Source organism: Grammomys surdaster, unplaced genomic scaffold (assembly GCF_004785775.1).
Source record: "Grammomys surdaster isolate TR1022 unplaced genomic scaffold, NIH_TR_1.0 60, whole genome shotgun sequence".
Lineage (NCBI taxonomy): Eukaryota > Metazoa > Chordata > Mammalia > Rodentia > Muridae > Grammomys > Grammomys surdaster.
In genome coordinates this window covers 6,022,801-6,040,937 of record NW_021604562.1, presented here as the reverse complement: position 1 = coordinate 6,040,937, position 18,137 = coordinate 6,022,801, and the positions used below count along the sequence as shown (strand labels likewise).

Below are 18,137 nucleotides of genomic sequence, written 5' to 3'. Positions count from 1 at the left end.
CATCAGAATTTCTCCAATAGGAGACACCTATTAAACCCATTCCAGTACTGTGTGGCTAGTGAATGGTGTGAGGTACTTAATTAGATATTCTGCTTGATAAAAGTTATAGCAAGTTTGAAGCACTTCAGAGTTATCACAAGAACAATAAGTTGGCAAACGACTTAACCAAGAATCTTGAGTTTGAGAAAGACAGACCAGTCTAGTTTGGAGCATTTTGTTTTCTCTACGGCTTGTAAGGGTCTATCCTCAGAAATGTTGCATGACAATGTAAAGAACAGCTTCCCTCTCTCCATCAACCAGCATTTTGGTAAAATTTTATTGAAGAGTCTGTTTTTCCATTTGTTCATCATTTACTTTATACCTGTTGTCTGTTAGGCATTGTGCTATGTACTGGAAGTATATACAGTAAAATCAGACATGACATTACCCACAAGGAGCTCAGAAATGAATAGGAGTTATGGAGGAAAAAAAATCAAGCAAATACAGTACTATACTACACTATACTACACTATACTACACTATACTACACTATACTACACTACACTACACTACACTACACTACACTACACTTCGATATAACTTGGGGCAAATTCAGGATGTCACAGGAGTGAAGAATTTAAGCTCATTAGTGGTATCTTATTAGAGTAGGTATAACCTGGAATCTGAACATATATATATATATATATATATATATATATATATATATATATATATATATATATATATTCAGAAACTAATGGGTTCATTGTGCAGATGTGAAGATGTGCAAAAGCTTGTTTGGCCCTTTCTGATCCCAGTAGGTAATTAAGAGGACAACATACATACATGCACACACACACACACACACACACACACACACACATATATATGAATTTAGGATGAAATCCAGTAAACATTCCTAACCCTTGAAAACACTTGTAGGATGTCCAATGATCATTTCAATTTGTGATAGTATTATGTTTTTCTAGGTACAGTGCTGGACTTTTTACACATATTATGTTTTTCTAGGTACAGTGCTGGACTTTTTACACATATATTCTCATTTAATAGTAATAATAATCCCATATAGCAAGTATTAATATCATTTTTAGGTGAAGAAATTAAGCCATTTCTCTTTCCTGAAGCTTTCTCTGCAAACTCTAATTCACTACAAGCTCTCTGTCTCTTAAGCTGCAGAAGCGATCATGTTATTTATGTGTTTTTAATGTGAATTCTCCATACACGATTTGCTTATGTAATAAGCTTCTTGAGGATAAAAATGTAATTTTCAGGTTTATTTTGATAGTTTAACAAATCCAGGATACCTGAGCAGAAGTGCTCAAGAAATCCTGCAGATTTATGGACTAAATTTCCACTTGTTCATATCTGTGCACATCTAAGCTTGAATAAAACAAAGCATGCTAGGAGGTCAAGAGCTACACATGGAGGCCTATAAAATGAATGTTGGAAGGCTGCAATAACAATCTCTTTTTCCAAAGAGCATTAAGAGGAAGATAGTCTTAATAATTACTGATGATTTGACTATAGAAAAAGGGGGTTTGACAATCAAGAACAGGGAGATAAAAGACCATAGATCAAATTAACTGTTCTCTGTCCATACAAGTTTTGTGTTCAGGTCCTGTAATCTTGTTCTAACTCACTGTGTCAGGAGATACAAAGCAGCACAGATGGCTCAAGATTTCTCACTTGTTTGCTTCATTGCATGTGAGAGAGCAGAGAGAACACTGGCTCCAAGGTGAGGTTAGGGATGGGCTTTTTAGAGTGTGTCTAGTACATATTTCTCATAGGAGTTTGTATAAGGCTTTTCACCATTTTCTATCTTGGTTTCCTTGCCTGTACATTCTCTCCTACACAAAGTATAATGTCCTGAAGATCACAAGAGCCATGGAAATGAAAGGGCTATGAAGAGGATAAAATAAAATGGGTCTGCTAAGTGGCATCATAATTATACAATCATTGTTATTATTCTTTGTGAAAATGTCTTTTCCAAACTTAGAATCATAGACAATGGTTTCCATATAGGCAATAATTCAGCATTTTAGGTCCTTATATCCTCATATAGTGGACTGAAGATAGTAGAAGATATAAGTCTTGAAAATCTTATGTAACCTTTGTTAGCACAGTGCCCTGTGTTAGACTCACCACAGAGGCAAGATAGGGGTTGAAAACACTTTTGCTAACTTGGGAAAAATTCTGCACTAATGAACTATTGAGGTAAAAGCCTTCACAATTTTATAAGTTGGTTAACATTTTCATACACATAATCAATAAGTGCAGTTCCATGCTGTGCAATTGATTAAGGAAGACTCTGGGGCAAGGGTGGTAATGGTGTATCAATATTTTGTTATGAAAAATTGGATAAGTAGATGATTGTAGCTCAAATTGTATATTTCTTGCTTTATTTTTATGGTAGAATTCTTGCCCAAAAGATGTGACTGGGGTGTGATTTAAGGGGAACTTGGTCTATACAGGCTAAGATATAGGACATGACTTAGATACAGTTTAAAGAAATGCTTCTGCAATCCTAAGAAAACAAGCACCTCCCAAGGTCCTTGTATGAACAATTAGTGTTAGGAAGGAAACTTCATTTATTGCCAATGGACCAGCCAAAAGCTAATTGTATTTGTTTCACTCTAGGGAAAATGAGTCTCAAGGTATGTGAAGGACCAAGATGTTCTAATAAAAAAAAGCAAACTAAGTAGAATACCTTGGCCCAAATGATCAGTAAGAGCAGGATATGAAGCAGTAAGCTGAGAGTGCTTACTACTTAGAAAAGTAGGCTAGCTAAAAAAGAACAGAGTTTTTTTTTTTTTAGGATAATTATTTGCATGTTAGTGCTCACTCAAAACAACCCAGGAAGCCCATTTAAGATTTCTCCACCATCCATACATCTTGACAAATGGATCTCATGCCAGAAGAGAAGTTTCTTATGTCAGGAGCAGTAGACAGACATTTGTAAATGGTAAGACAAGATAATGAACACCGTGTGCACACAGCTTTTCAGCCTTTAAATGAAGCTCAGGAGTCACTAAGGAAGACAAGTTTGGGCTCTGTCAATAATGTGCAACTACAACAAAATTATGCACATGTTAGCTCTCTTTCTTTCTCACACACATGTGCCAACACACATGACAGCTGAGGGCCAGCAAGATGGCTCCTTTACTGAAGATGCTTGCTGCCAGCTATGATGATCTGAACTTGAACCAAAGTGGAAAGAAAATCCTGACTCCAATAAGTTGCTGTGTTCTCTGAAATCTGCTTATGCTCTGTGGCATGCTTGTGTGCAAACATACACAGGCACACACACACACACACACACACACACACACACACACACACACACAGAGTAAGGAATTTAAACAAACAAAAATATGACAGTTGAATTAAAGTAAGATATTCAAGATATTCAGTCAGTTTCATGGAATAAAAACTCTCAGCACACCTCCTTGCCCCCTTGGCAAGTTGATCTAGAAGTTTGCTAATCTGTGGGCATAAGAAGGTTATGCAGAAAAGTATTAAAAGAGCTAGATGCTTGTCACGTCCCATGATTCGTCTCGATCGGGCACCTCCGTGTCACTTCTATACCTTTTCATCTGTAAACTGAACTACATGGCTATATCTATGAGTGATATGAGGCGGGAGAAAATTCAGTCTGGGAGGTTGTTGCTTGAACCTGTATACTTAAACTCCCAGTGCTCAGCCTTTCATCTTTGTCTAATGGTGGGAATAATAGCTGAGCTGCCCATGTCAGCAGATTACTATAAAGGCCAAATGAAATAACAGCTGTCCTGTCTGCAAGATCTTTCTGAAAGGTGAACACTGATGATGTTAATACTTATTTATGGTTTTGATTAACAGTTAGTTTTCTGGCATCATGCTGTGGTTTGTCTAGTACATGATTACCTACTTCAACATAGCTTGACTTAGATGGCAGAAGCCTCATGTGTAATTCTGTCAGCATCTGCTCCATGCTGACAGTGATGATCAGTCTGGGTAGCATCCTGTGTTTTTTTTTTTTTCTAGTCAAAGCAGTCTGTGTGCCACAGAGACTACATCACTTTTCAATCCCCGTCATTTTGCTTGCACCACTTTCAAAGAGCTATGGAATGCAATTCCAAGTGGGTAAGGGTGAGGTACAATATGACATGAAGTTGCTAATCTAAAGCCTACATTGTTATTAAGAGTATGATAGGATTCTAGCTGCATCCAAGAGCACATTATACACTAAACCTAGTAGCACATGCCTGTAATTCCCAGCATTTGGATACAGAGGCAAGGGGATCAGGTGAACAAGGCCAGCATCACTTACATAACAGACTCAAGACTAGCCTAGGTTATCCGAAACTCCAATTCAAATAAACAAAGAAGCAATACATTATTAGGACGAATTCATCTCCTTACAACAAGAACTAAGAAATCCAAGTCTCATCTCTCATTTTAATTCTCTACTACTCTACTTGCCCCACCCTTTTGCTTTACTCTTTGACTTCCTTTTCCTTTTAGAGTAGGCTTAACCTATTACGGATAAAGGTTAGAATCTAGTTCTCAGTTTTATTTTATCCTTGTGTCTAACTCCCTTTTTAGATCACTCTACCACTTCTCCCTTTTGCTGATTTTCCCTAACCTCTTTCTATCAATTCCAAGATAGTGATTATTCCTTGAACCCTTGCAACTTTAATGTTTAATGTTGACATCATGATGAGTCATCTCTTGTCTTCCCAAACAGATTATAGTCTATTTAAGGGCTGGGCCATATTTCTTTTCTTTCTTGATGAGTTTTGAATTTGTCATTTGAAAAGCTTAACCAAATAGTGGAACTCAGATATACAGGGATGTAAGATATACAGGGATGATGCTGTGGATTTGGCAAAGTAGGTAAAATCTATGGAAGCCGTATGAATCACAATGAGGAGTTACTGGTGCCAGTGTCTCATTGACATCAGTTAAATATATTGAAAGTATTAATTAAGATGACGGCATCCCTGGATTTCTGTCTGATAACCAGGAAGCTTTTGTGTAACTGGCATTAGCATAGTTCGTGCATAAAAGAGGACTTTATATGTGTATAGGACAAATGACTCAGGTCTTTATTAGAAATAGAACACTCTAAGCAATTAGAAAATAATAAGACTGAGCCTTATAAATAACAAAAGCAAACAGAAGCATAATGAAATACTGTCAGATATGATAGCTTGAAGCTGCAGTGGTTCCATAATTCAATTGTCCAAAAATCTCTAACTTATTTTTAGGAACAAGAGAAGATCAGACTATGTATAGTCAGCTCACAAGCTGGTAGTTTGGGCTGTCTGTGATATCTGGATAGTATCCTGTAAATATTTAAAACGATTATTTGAATAAAGTCTTAATGTCAAAGTTGGACCAGCTATACTGCCAGCATTAAAAATAAAAAAGAGGGTTTTACATGTTTACCTGTGGTTTTACAAACATTTTCTTGCTTTATGAGCTTTAGGTTTTATATCATCGAACATAGCCCCTGTTCAGTTCATTCTCCCTAGACATTCACCCCTCCGCCCCCATTTTACTACTTTGTAAAAGGTGAGAAGATACATTGCAAGACTAAGTCTTAAGATAGTACCATGGCAGTTCTGAGTTTACTTACTTTGTTCAAGATGATAGAGAAACGACTATAGAGTACAGCGGTAAAAGTGTTGGCAAAATCCATTCTGATAGATTTCGGCTTGTTGGGGAGGGACAACACAGACATGTCAATCTGTTAGTATGGCTTTAATTTTCTTGGGTTTGAGATGCTTTCCAAAATGAGAAATGGTTCCTGGCCACTGAGGGAAATTACTGTTATAATCAGCTTCTTTTCCTGAGTAAATACTGGTAAAATTGGGCTACCTACCTACCTTCCTTCCCCCCAAATCCATTACACACTTTAACAAGATTTTGCAAAACCAAATGAAATAGCTAGTAAATGAAACTGGAAGAAAAATAGAGCAAATAACATTGGGGCTTCCATGCTAGGCTTTGATATTTGAGGCTTGAAGATAACCTCACATTTGAGTGGTTAATCCTGTGATTCCTCAGGGAGAAACTTTAAATGGGCCAGAACTCACTTCCAAGGAAACAGTGACTTTGGGTAATGATAAAGTTGACTCATTACATTGATGCTTTTTTCAGGAAGTTCACAGTCAGCCATTTAGGGAACTCTGAGTATGGGCATGTACTAAAAGTGCTGGTAAGCCTGCAACTAATAGGAGAGGCTTAAATTCACTAAGTTCATGGAATAAGAGATGAATACTAGTAACCAGATAACCTCTAAAGAACCTGCTTTCAGGCCAATGCTTGTATGTGTTCTCATGTATTGTTACAGGTGTCTCATATGTTGTGAAGTATTTTGAGAGAATTTGTTTAAAAGAAAACAAACTAAATTGGTTTTTTTGAAATGGAATTGTTAGGTGCAAATTTTCAAGTTGTTTCTTAAACCCCTTTCTGATTCTAAATGTTTCAAAACTACTCAACATTTCAAATGGTAGACATCTCAGAACTCAATACTGCTAACATTAAAATTTCACACATAATATATTAACACATAAATATATAACACTTAAACACATAATACATAAATATAAAAGTAAACTGTTCCTGCATTTTAAAGCAGAATATATCATGGATAGAGCTGAATCACCACGGCTTCAGTCTTCCACTCTCTCCTTACTTCCTTAGAGGCACCACTACTGAAGTTAGTGTGTATCATTCTTAGACATTTTAGATACATTGTTGCATGTCCATCCATCTCCAAATGACACCTAGTACTAGTTTTGTGCATTCCCAATTTATGTATGTGGAGAAAAAGGGGAACCAATTTGATCAAAATGCTTTATATGCTTGTATGAAATCCTCAGAAGAAAGACTTTTTTATGTCATTGGACTCTATAGCAAGTTTGTGTTTGGCATGTCTGAGACCTTAGTTTTGATAGGCAACACCACAAAATATACATATAAAATAGGTATGTGCTGGTTGCACAAAAATGTGACTGTATTTATTGCTTGAGAAATATACATGTAAAAGAGTTAAAATGGTAAATATTATGTTTTATACCTCAATAGCATATATTACATAGGGAATAATTCTTTTGTGTAGGAAAAAATGGAACAGGTACAGATGGACTCACAAAATCTGCTAAAAGGGCTTACCATTAGAGGGTTGTGTTTATGGGAAAGAAGCTGAACATTTCTCTTTGTATCTTTCTCGACAGTTCCAATTTTCAAGCAGTAGATATTATTACATTAATATTTTTCAAGACCACTAGGCTTACCTAGATGGGTGATGAAATTTTGGATTACTGAAAAGTTTTTTTGTAATACTCTAAAATATATGTAATTAAAATATTTTTACTATCAGGCTCTTAGGACTGAAGTGCCTTGTATTTACATTTCTTTTTTGACTTATGATATGACACCTTCATCAGGTGGCTTTTCAAATGCTCAGATGAGAATAACACACTGTCAACTTTTTATAGTGTGATATTTCTTTTTGAAGAGCTGTCATCCATGAAAACAAGGATCTGTGACTCCAGAGAATAGGCTACAAGGTATTATACTGCATGTGTGTGTGTATTAAAATATTGTAGGTATGTATATATGTGAACGCACAACAGCTACATTTTACTTCATATTTAAGCACTTAATCAATTAAAATATAATATTTCGTGTCTTTTTTGACATACAAAAAATCTAAAAATTCATTATTTTGTGGTGCTGTAGCTCAATCCCATAGGTCTATACATACCAGGAAGATGTATTTTATCTCCATCCCTATTCAGAAACTCAAAAAGAATGAAATCAAAATGAATTACAGATCCTTGTAGAGCAATAATCATAGATACCTAGACATGCTTCCTTTCAAACTTTTCCCACCACATGATGTGCACACTGCTGTCTGTACTTTTATAGATTTAGCAGCACACACTGCATGCTGCTCTATGTTCTCAACTTCTCATTGGACACTAGTTTGTATTTTCATTATGCCTCAGATGGGAGTAACGCATGGGGGGAGGTGAGGGAAAAATCAATCGTTGGATGCATACAGTAAGGGGACATTCACTTTCCGTAGAAACATTTAAAATGATAAATAGTATAAATAGTGGGTTTTTTCCCTATCACTATTTGCTAGAAATTCTAAAAAAATACCAGCAAGAAAAATCTATACTCCTGGTGCCATCCTTCCTTAGTATACTACTGTATTCTTATCTGATTCTGATTGGGGTGAAGGGAGAGGAAAAGTTAGATTTATACCCAGGGGAGACAAGCTGAGGGCTGCAGGGAGGTGTTGAGAGAAAAATAGAAGAGACATTTAAAACATCTCCCACTTTACCAGTTTGTGGCTTGCATTCCAGCATAGATAACTTGCAAAAACCTGCTTTTCTTTGACTTAAAACCCAAACGGCAGCTGTGTTTCTTGGATATGCCATCTGCAATCCTTGGATGAAAAGGCCAAAAAAATTGCGATCAATTGTTCAATTGAAAAATAAAAATAAACATAATAACTCCATACTCAGAGGTGGCTTGGCCCATGGTGATGTGAAACTTACAGATTTTGAAAGATATCTTGATTTACTTTATGCTGTTAAAGTTTTACTATGTACACCTGTTGGTTTACTTAATATTTCTAGAGCATTACTGAAGGTAAAAACATCCCATGCTGTTGAGTTAATATTTAGGATTCCCTGGAATGACAATGTGCTGTAGACAGAAGTTTTCTCCAGAAATTGCCAAGCCATATCAGACTCATAAGAAAATGACACCCCACTTATTTGGTTTCATGCCTAACCCCATGTATTTGACAAATGTAGACATACTGGGTCATGTTGTACTGATCTTGGAACAATATGGGGGCTACGATCAAAGTTTTAACTCTAATACTCTTTTGTGTTTTAGAGCCTTAAAAACAAACATTTTACATGGAAGGAAATGTCCTAATTAACTTCTGAAGAATTTGTACATTAAAACATCTTACCCTACTGGAGAAGACTGATAAAGCAAACTTACTACCTTCTGCTGAAGAGAAACTGTATTTAGAAGGAACTTGCTATTCTCATAAAACTTTTAATAGGAAGAAGTGAATCAAATTCCTTAATTACCATTTTATGGTTGGTAAAAGGGCAAATTACATGCCATCCATTTCTAAACTTCTAAATGTCTCTCGTGCTTTTAATTAAAGCTGCCATCTAGAAACTACTAAAGCAATTTTACGCAATTAGTTATTTATAGGTTACCATAATACACCACTCAAAATATGATTTAAATGATTTGCAGCCTGTTAGGATGTGATCTCTGTCATTATTTTATTTTTTTGGCTAGAGAGTTTGCTTTGGATAAGTTGAGGTGATTCTTAAGTGAACAGACAGGAAATGTATGACACCAAGGGGCTATGATAGAGAAGTAAAATTAGTTTAGGTAAGTGGTCTTAAATAAGAAACATTATAGTTCTATGCTTCCCATCTTTAAAAGATATAGGCTACATTCTTGACAATACTGTGTAGATGAAGTACAGTCAGCCCTCTTTATATGCAGATTCTATATTCTTGGTTGCAACCAATCATAGATTGACAATATTAAAAAAAATTGCATCTGCACTGAATGTGCATAGTTTTGTCTTGTTATCATTTCCTAAATAATACAATACAACAACCATTTACATAGCATTTGCATAGTATTAGATATTATAAGTAATCTTGAGATGATTTAAAAGATATGAAAGAATGTGCATAGATTACACACAAACACTAGGTATTTTATATAAAAGACTTGAATATCTTCCTTGGATACCAATGGATGATTTTATTTAATTATTATTCCCATACCTTTCCCAATTTTCCTGCTATCCTAGCCCATATCTAGCATCAGATTTTACTGTCTTGCTTTGAGTAGATCTTACCTGCTGCCTTCAGGTGATCTTGTCTCTCTAAACAAAGTTTCCATAAAGTAAATTAGTGTTGAATCAATGGGCTGCTGCTCCAGACAATTTCCTTCTCTAAACACTTATTTCACATCTAAACAGAATTCTTCCAAAATGAATTTTATGGTGAGTAACATGGGAACTAGTTTGGTTTCACGAGGAACTGCGGGGCATTGCCTAACATAAACCAGAACCAGAACTTGTTTAAATCATACACAATAGCTGTGTCCTAAACTGTCTTGAGTCTGGCTTCTCTTGTGGTACTATCCCTTCCTAGGATACAGAGTATACCTCTTTCCAAAGTCACTTATCCATTGTGCTGGTAACTATTGTAATCCTTATTAGTAACAAAACATCACTGATCAGAATCATAGGTAATATTTACTGTGTGTACACTCCACTATAGATATTTTATTAGGCAGTTTATGCAATTTATTAAACAAATCAATTATGTGGGTACTATTCATTCTTTCACTTTAAGGATGAGAAATCTGTAGCTCAGAAAAATTAGACAACTTTCTTTAGAGTGAAGGATCTGGGATTCTTATCTAGTTTGGTTTACTTTTAGAACCTAGGTGGTCATCATTTAAATATTATAAGGTTTCACTGAATCTGAAAAGTACATGCTAGTTAAAATAAACGTTTCCATGGCTTATAAAACATGAATACACCTAAAAGAGAACTCGACCACAAATGGCAGGAAAGAGGCAATTAGCCAAGTTCATATCTATCCTGCTGTCTGCTTCTTTCCTCAGCAACAGCTTATGCCTTTTAAATTGTAACAGAAAACTCAAAAAAGAGAGAAAAGTCCTAAAGTTACAGCTGCTTGCACAAGACAAGGTTCTATTCTTCTGATTATCATAAGCAGATACATTAGAGCAAGTGAATATGGAAATGGTTAACACTCTCATTTTGTTTGGGTAATAGATGCTGGATGTTCTCTGATACAGTCACAGAAAGTTTTAAGTTACTAAGAATTTAGTATATGAAAGAAATCTCCTCGAATAAAATGTATTTCTATACCTTTTCAATGGCTGTATGATATTCTTTATATGTACCATATGTTATCAAATTACAACTGAATTGCTAAGTTTCTAGTTTTTTACTAAGAAACTACATGGAAAAAATGCTGCTAAAAAGTCAGGTATTATTAAGGAGTAAAATTTAAGAGTGTCAAACATACTTTTCATTAAGCTGCTTCTAGTTCTAACCCAAGGATGCTGAACTAGAAAATTGGATGGCTGGTGCCTTGCAACCTAGCTGGGGATATGGTCACAGTGATGACTATTGATACTACTCGGAAAGCAGATTTGATTTGCAGGATTCTCTCAAATCTTTCCTACTTACCCTAATGTCTGATCTCATTCCCTCGTTTTCAGCAGAAAAGATCTGTTTCTTTGAAAATCCTGGGGTCCATGACTCTTACACCCCTTATCCTCAATCCTTATCTTAGGACTATGTCTTTATTCTCCCTCCTTTACCCATTCCCATTAATATTTAAGAATATTTTTTATACAATATATTTTGATCATTTTCTTTCCCATTCCCCATATCCTCCCAGATCCTCCTCATTCACCCAACTTACGTTCACACTCACACAAAACAAAAACCAAAATCAAAATTCAAAACAAATTAAAAAACTCAGTAAGACAAAAACTACCCAAACCATACAAAATGAAACAAAAAGCTCACAGGCCTCTCTCATTGCCATCGCAACACAGGCAGTCCCCTTTGTGTTGTCCATTACTCCCAGGCATGGGGGCCTGCCCTGAAGTGTGGTTGATATTTCCAGTGGCACACCATTAGAGAGAACTGATTTCCCCTCTCGCAGCAGGTATTAGTTACAAATAGCTTCTTAGATAGGGGTGATATTTTGTATCTACTTCCCCTTCTTAGTACTGAGATTTTGTCTGGTTAAAACCTATGCTGGTCTTAAGCTTGTTTTCAAAGTCCTTGTGAGTTCATATGGGTATCAGTCTTGTTCTCCCTGTCATTGAAGGCCCACTCTGGTCCTAGTTCCTCAAGTCCTTGGTTCATTATTAATTTCCTGTCTTTTGTATTTTTCTATGTGTCATTGATGATCTCTTACCACTGCTTCATCCAGTGGCTATTCATGAGCTATTAACAGCTGATACTGGTTTCTACATCTTGTTTAAAAATGCCCATGGCTTCCTGGATGCAGGATTTCCTTGGTTCACATTCGATTGCTTTCAGGGATCTTACTGTGTCTTTCTTGTTGGATGCTTCTACCTTATATTTAGCACCCATACTGGATTTGGTACCCCAACATTGCTCCTGTGCACTTCATTGGTCTGTAACCCAAATTATCATGTTTCAAATCTTTTAACTATAGGATGAAATCATAATGCCTTACTCCCTCCTTTGTTTTTGCTATTACTCTGAGATTTTTTTTATTGGATATTTTATTTATTTACATTTTAGATGTCGTTCCCTTACCCCGTTTCCCCTCCCTAGAAACCCCCTATCCCATCCCCCCTCCTCCCTTTTGCTTTTATACCATTTTAATTACATGCATGTATTAAGGTCAATTCTAGATTGTGGAACTAGCAATACAATAGATGGAAATATTTGAATAACAAGCAAGATAATAAACACAAATAGTCAAAGAACAAGTAAGGCATTAAACAAAATTCTGTGAACATTCCCATGATCACTGTTTCTAAGGGCTTATCAGGATGACCAAAATATCTGAGCCACCTTCCCTGTCCTAGTCTAAAGTCATTTTCATGTCTGAAGCCTACTTCCTTGTTATAGCCTAAAATTTAGATTCCTGTCTGAAATTACTTCTTTGTTCTAGCCTAAGATTTAGATTCCTGTCTGAAATTACTGATTTTTTTTCTATAAAACATTGATTATTTCATGGAATCTTAAATATAGCATTTGCTTTATTAATGCTGCCACTTGTCTGTAACTTTATTCAGAATATCCTTCTTATATTTCCAAATGACTGTCATCAAGAAGTCATAGAAGATACTACATGAATTGAGGAAAGCCATTACTGCCCCACTGCACTGGAGAACCAAAAAGACTTCCTGTTTCTCTACTATACTCTCTTCCTTATAGACACCACTGATGTCAACCAGATGTCACCAATTGTTATCATCTTTTCATTAATCAGCTTTTGTGATTAGTATTCGGATACTTGAAAAGGTTAGAGTCTAGGAATATACCCGAGCTGAACTTAGGAAGAGATGAAAACAATCGTTTGTCTCTAGATTTTATATTATCCAGATTTCATGATTTCCTATAAAGTTAAAATGAATCATATCTAGTGTCATGAATATCCTAAAGTCACCTTTTAAAGGTGTAAGGGCTTAAGAATTATTTCTCTTCCCTGGGAAAACTGTTTGCACTCAACTGGATATTGCCTGAGCCTGCTGGCCTCTGAGGTCAATTTATTTAAAGACACACTTGAAAATAGAGACATAATCTGTGTTGAGGTCTAAGAAAACCATATTAAGCCATTGATTAATTATAACACATCCTGTCAATTCTCCACCCTTTGTATCTACTTAGAAAAACATAAGCACATTCAGCTTGTCACACATTTTGTTTTATAACGCCACCTAGTACCATTTCACATTCTGCTTAAGTACTTGGTCATCTATTACATGACTCATTACTTTGAGTTCTCTGTAGAATTAAAGAAAGTTGCAGTAAAAGTAATAAATGGAACCTCAGTTTCAACGACATCATCCATGCATGTTTTAAAAGCATCCTTTAAAGTCAATTCAACTTCATATACAATGCTAGGGAATAGTACTCCCTCAACCTCTTTGCCAAATCCTTTTCTTTGCCCTATTACATTGAAGTATTGATGATTAAAGTAGCAAATATTTCTTTTTATTGGGATTCAAATTAAAGCATATCACATTGGAATAGATAAGGGCTTCTTCCCAGGAGAAGAACCCAGAAACTATCAAATGAAATTCTATTTGCAGATGCTTCCATTTTTCCTTCATACAATATTTGTAGTTAACTATGTAGTCAGGACACTTTGTAAAATGAAGGTATCTTGCCTTGGCCCCTTAAGGAAAATTTGGTGAAGTTCCTAGTTGTAGACTCTTCCAAAGAGAAGTGACAAAAGTTCCTAGAGACTGATTTGAACAATTACATTTACAGACTATGTAAATGCTATATGGTACATCAATAGTACACACTTAGAGAAAATAAGACATGGAAACTATTTGTCTTATAAATAAAGTCATTTTCCTGTGACTACCTGTCATTAGGTTCTAAAGTAGTTTCCAAAATTTGTATCCTCCCAGATATCCTGAATTTTAGTAGAAAGGTGTGGAGTATGGCATAGTAGTACTATTCTAGGTTTTTGTCTTTTTCATGTTAGATGTTTTGGAATGAGCTAACTTACTTTGAGTTCTGGTATGTCACCTATATACCATGTGATCCTGAGTAAATCTCTTACCCAACTTCAGTTTCTGTTTCCTTTTGTACAATGGGAATCATATAATGAGAATCATTCTGCATAATGGGACTCATACAGATAAGTGAATTGTTGTGAAGATCAGAGAGAGTGTGGGGAAAATATCTGAATAGCACACAGTAGGCGCACAGCATGCTCTAGCTATGTTTATTGTAATCCATTAGAATCTGAAAGAAGACCATCCTGAGCACTTCATCTTACATCTGAGAAATTTCAGGACCATGTGTTAAATTCCATGCCGGCTCCAAAATAGTTAATGGCATTAATAAGTCTATTTTAATGGTGAGGAAAAAGAAACCATGCTAACAGAATAGTGACTTGTACAGCCATTCAAGGAAAACATGGACATTTACATGGATAGTTTACAAGTTCAGGTTCTCTAACCTAGAATTCTCAACTGCCTGCAATTTCTCACAACCATACAAACAAACAAACAAAAAATGAGCAAACCAAAGTGAAACATAGCACAGTTTCTGCCTGCTGACCTTTGACTGACTGGCTTTTGATCAGATTCGATAATGTACTGCAACTTTAGGATGAAGGATCTCAAAACACATTATATTTCAGCTTAGTTTTAGAGTAGGTTCGGAAAGTTAATGAACTGCCTTGCCAACCAATATTTACCTATCTTACCTTGAGTAAGTAGTTAAAGACAGGTTGGAGAGTCTGCCTCAAACTGTAATATGTTGCTTGTTAAAGTCTTAAGAGCAGCAGTTGTCAGTCTTCTTAATGCTGTAACCCTTATAATACAGTCTCTCATGTTGTGGTGACCCTCAACCACAAAGTTATTTTTGTAGCTACTTCATAACTGTAATTTTTCTACTGTTTATGAATAGCAATGCAAATATCTGAATATGCAGGATATCTTATATGTGACTCCCAAAGGGGTTACAACCCACAGATTGAGAACTGCTGTCTTAGAGCAAGCTTTCTTTCCTAACCTAATAATGGTACTTCTCAGATGTACATTTCTATTTTCTTTATGACCTTTTATGTAAGGGGAAAAAATCAAACATCTACTTAAAGCATTCCATTAAATAGTTGTTGTCTTCCAAAGAAGTGGGAAGAAGGAACTGTGTAAAGCAAAACTACAAACAAATTACACTTTCTTGAGAGACATAGAATTTGGGGGAAAACCTCAAAGATGAAATTGCCAATTAGTCCTGCTCTCTTTCTTAATTTGCACACTATAATTTAATAACTTCTTTCGTGAATGTTCCTTCTATAGAAGTCTATGAAGTTGCCCTGTAGCATTTCATATAATAAGATTTTCACATCTGATTGCCTGACAAAGGTGAATGCTGTCTAGGTTCAGTGAGGAGATAGGAGCTACAGCTAGGCACTTGAATGTTCTGACAAGTCTGTGAAAGGTGACTGATGTGTGTACAGAGGTTCCACAATCTGTGTGAGTTTCATAACCAGTATCAGGGTATCAAATACCATTTCCATAGTTGAAGGGGATGAAGTACATACCTAACTCGTATAAATTGTAACTTGCATTTCGTTAAGAAATCAAATTCACCTATTGGATTTGGACAAATGTTGAAAACATAAATTTCAGGAACATTATGTAAAAGTTGTTCAGATGAGTTCAGATCATCAACGGTCCGTCTGAGCCTGATGTTCTCAGGGCTGCTTTGAAAGTGTATCAGATTATGGTAAGGGGCACTTTTGTAAAGCATGACAAGTAAATCAAGATGAAAGAAAGCACACTTCTAGATTTGTCAGAAAGAAAGACTAGGTTTGATATTAGCTTTAATAGATGTATAAATTTTGGCACCCTAATTACTGACACTTCAAGAGTTCATGCAAATCCTGCTCATCAGGGCTCTTATTGCTGCTTCCAAGCAGCAAAACCTATACCGAACCAATTCTTTGCTTTCTTTGGAAGAGCTGACATAGTCATTCACTACGTGGCAGGTTGAATGTGATAGGTGAGATGAGTGGTTTTCAGACAAGCAGCAACTCAGGTGGATGTCAATTTCAGGCACAATACAAGCCTGATTCCTCCTTATTACTTATGCAGAAATCTTTATAATACCCATAAGAGTTTTAAAACTGTATAAAAGATAAGACCATACCTGATATATTTTCTTGAAAGATGAGCTGATTATATGTTGCACCTGAGTTATTCATTTATTTTTTGAATATTTATTGTGGGCCCACTATGTGTGTGCAATAGGAGTTGGCACAGAAAAGAAGAAAAACTTTACTATAATACTTGGGAGATTTTTCCATTCCCTTAGGGGATACCTTGCATAAGTGTGAGATATTTAATTGATCAATTATAAAATAAACATATTTGATGCATTTGACGTCAGAGTCAGAGATGGTGGGGAGGTGGGAAAAGTCATAAAATGTTAGATGTAGTTTCACTTTGCAAACTTCTACAGAAAAAAAAACTTCCATGAAGGAACTGGGAAGCAAAAGAAGGAAGAATATAATCTAGTGTTAATTAAATAGTATAGATCCTATTTAAGAAATTCAGATTTAATGGGCTGAGGTTCGCCAGAAGGGCTTTATAAAAAACACTGTAATTGAAGAACCTGGAGACTTTGAACTATCATAGTAGTTGGAATTTAATTCCAGTATGGCAAATGTCAAATGGCTACAGAGTAACCTCTTAGTATTTGAAATAGTAAGTGGCTTTCTAACAAATTAAATATATTGGTTTCACAATATTTATTGGCATGGAAAGATATTTATAATACATCAAATGTAAAAAGCTGGTTATAGAATAACAATATATACTATAAATCTACTCTTATAGAATTAAAACATGTTATATATAGAAAAATTACTAAAATGTTACTGGTGATTTTCTGTGTGTTGCAAGTATATGCTGATTTGATTTCAATTAAAAACATTTTCATTCTTCCTTTTGCATTTTTTCTGCAACATGGGTGTATTATGTTTAATACTTAATGCTAGCTTTAAGAAATCCCATGAAGTGAGTACTTTTAAAACTCACTAAAATAAATATGCACACATGCATGCATAAAAACCAAGGCAAAGGAACCAAGAATAATGTCTGAATAATTAAACAGATGAGGCAATCGACATGTGATGACAGACTTAAAACTTGGACATTCACAAATTGAATAGTTTAAGGTGGAGATATGATTGAATATTGTAAAATTATGAAGTTAATTGGGAGACATAGATTTATGCATCAAATTCCAGGCATTTGGAGTAATGATTGGGTCAGTCCTACAAGATAGAAAGTGTTTTAAAATAAGGCTAAGCTCCCACTAACTCTTTCATCCTAGTGTTGATGGAAGTTAAAAAAAAACTTCAAAAATAATCCAGACATTTTAAAGAAAGAAAAGTTCATTAATTATTGGTAAGAAAAATTAGGAATTCTGTGAGATTGCATTTCTGACAGTGGTGCAGAAATGTGGGAACAGACCACAGTTGATCCATTGTAAGTCACAGAGCAAAAGAGGAGACAGGAGCTCTAGACTGGGACCAGTTAACTCTAAATGCTAGACTGTGTGGAGACTCTAGAAAATATCACTTAGGACACGTTAGGGATCCTGGGTGGTAATCCAATGGCCCCCAAGTTATATTTATTTGGTAACCAGAACCAACACATAGCAATCTTTGCTAACAATTATGATCATCTAAACATGGATGCCATGCACATCATCTAAAAATTTGCCTTGAGGTACCTATATTTTGTGATAGACTTTGGAAAAGCTGTCTATAAGAGGCAGGAGGGAGGGAGGGAGGGAGGGAGGGAGGGAGGGA

General features: G+C 35.6%; 1 protein-coding gene across 3 annotated transcripts in view; it reads right to left on the bottom strand.

Moving 5' to 3' along the window:
• Positions 1-18,137, bottom strand: part of Tenm1 (teneurin transmembrane protein 1) — a 559,933-nt gene that overhangs the window by 78,534 nt on the left and 463,262 nt on the right. The gene's annotated exons all lie outside the window — the stretch shown is intronic.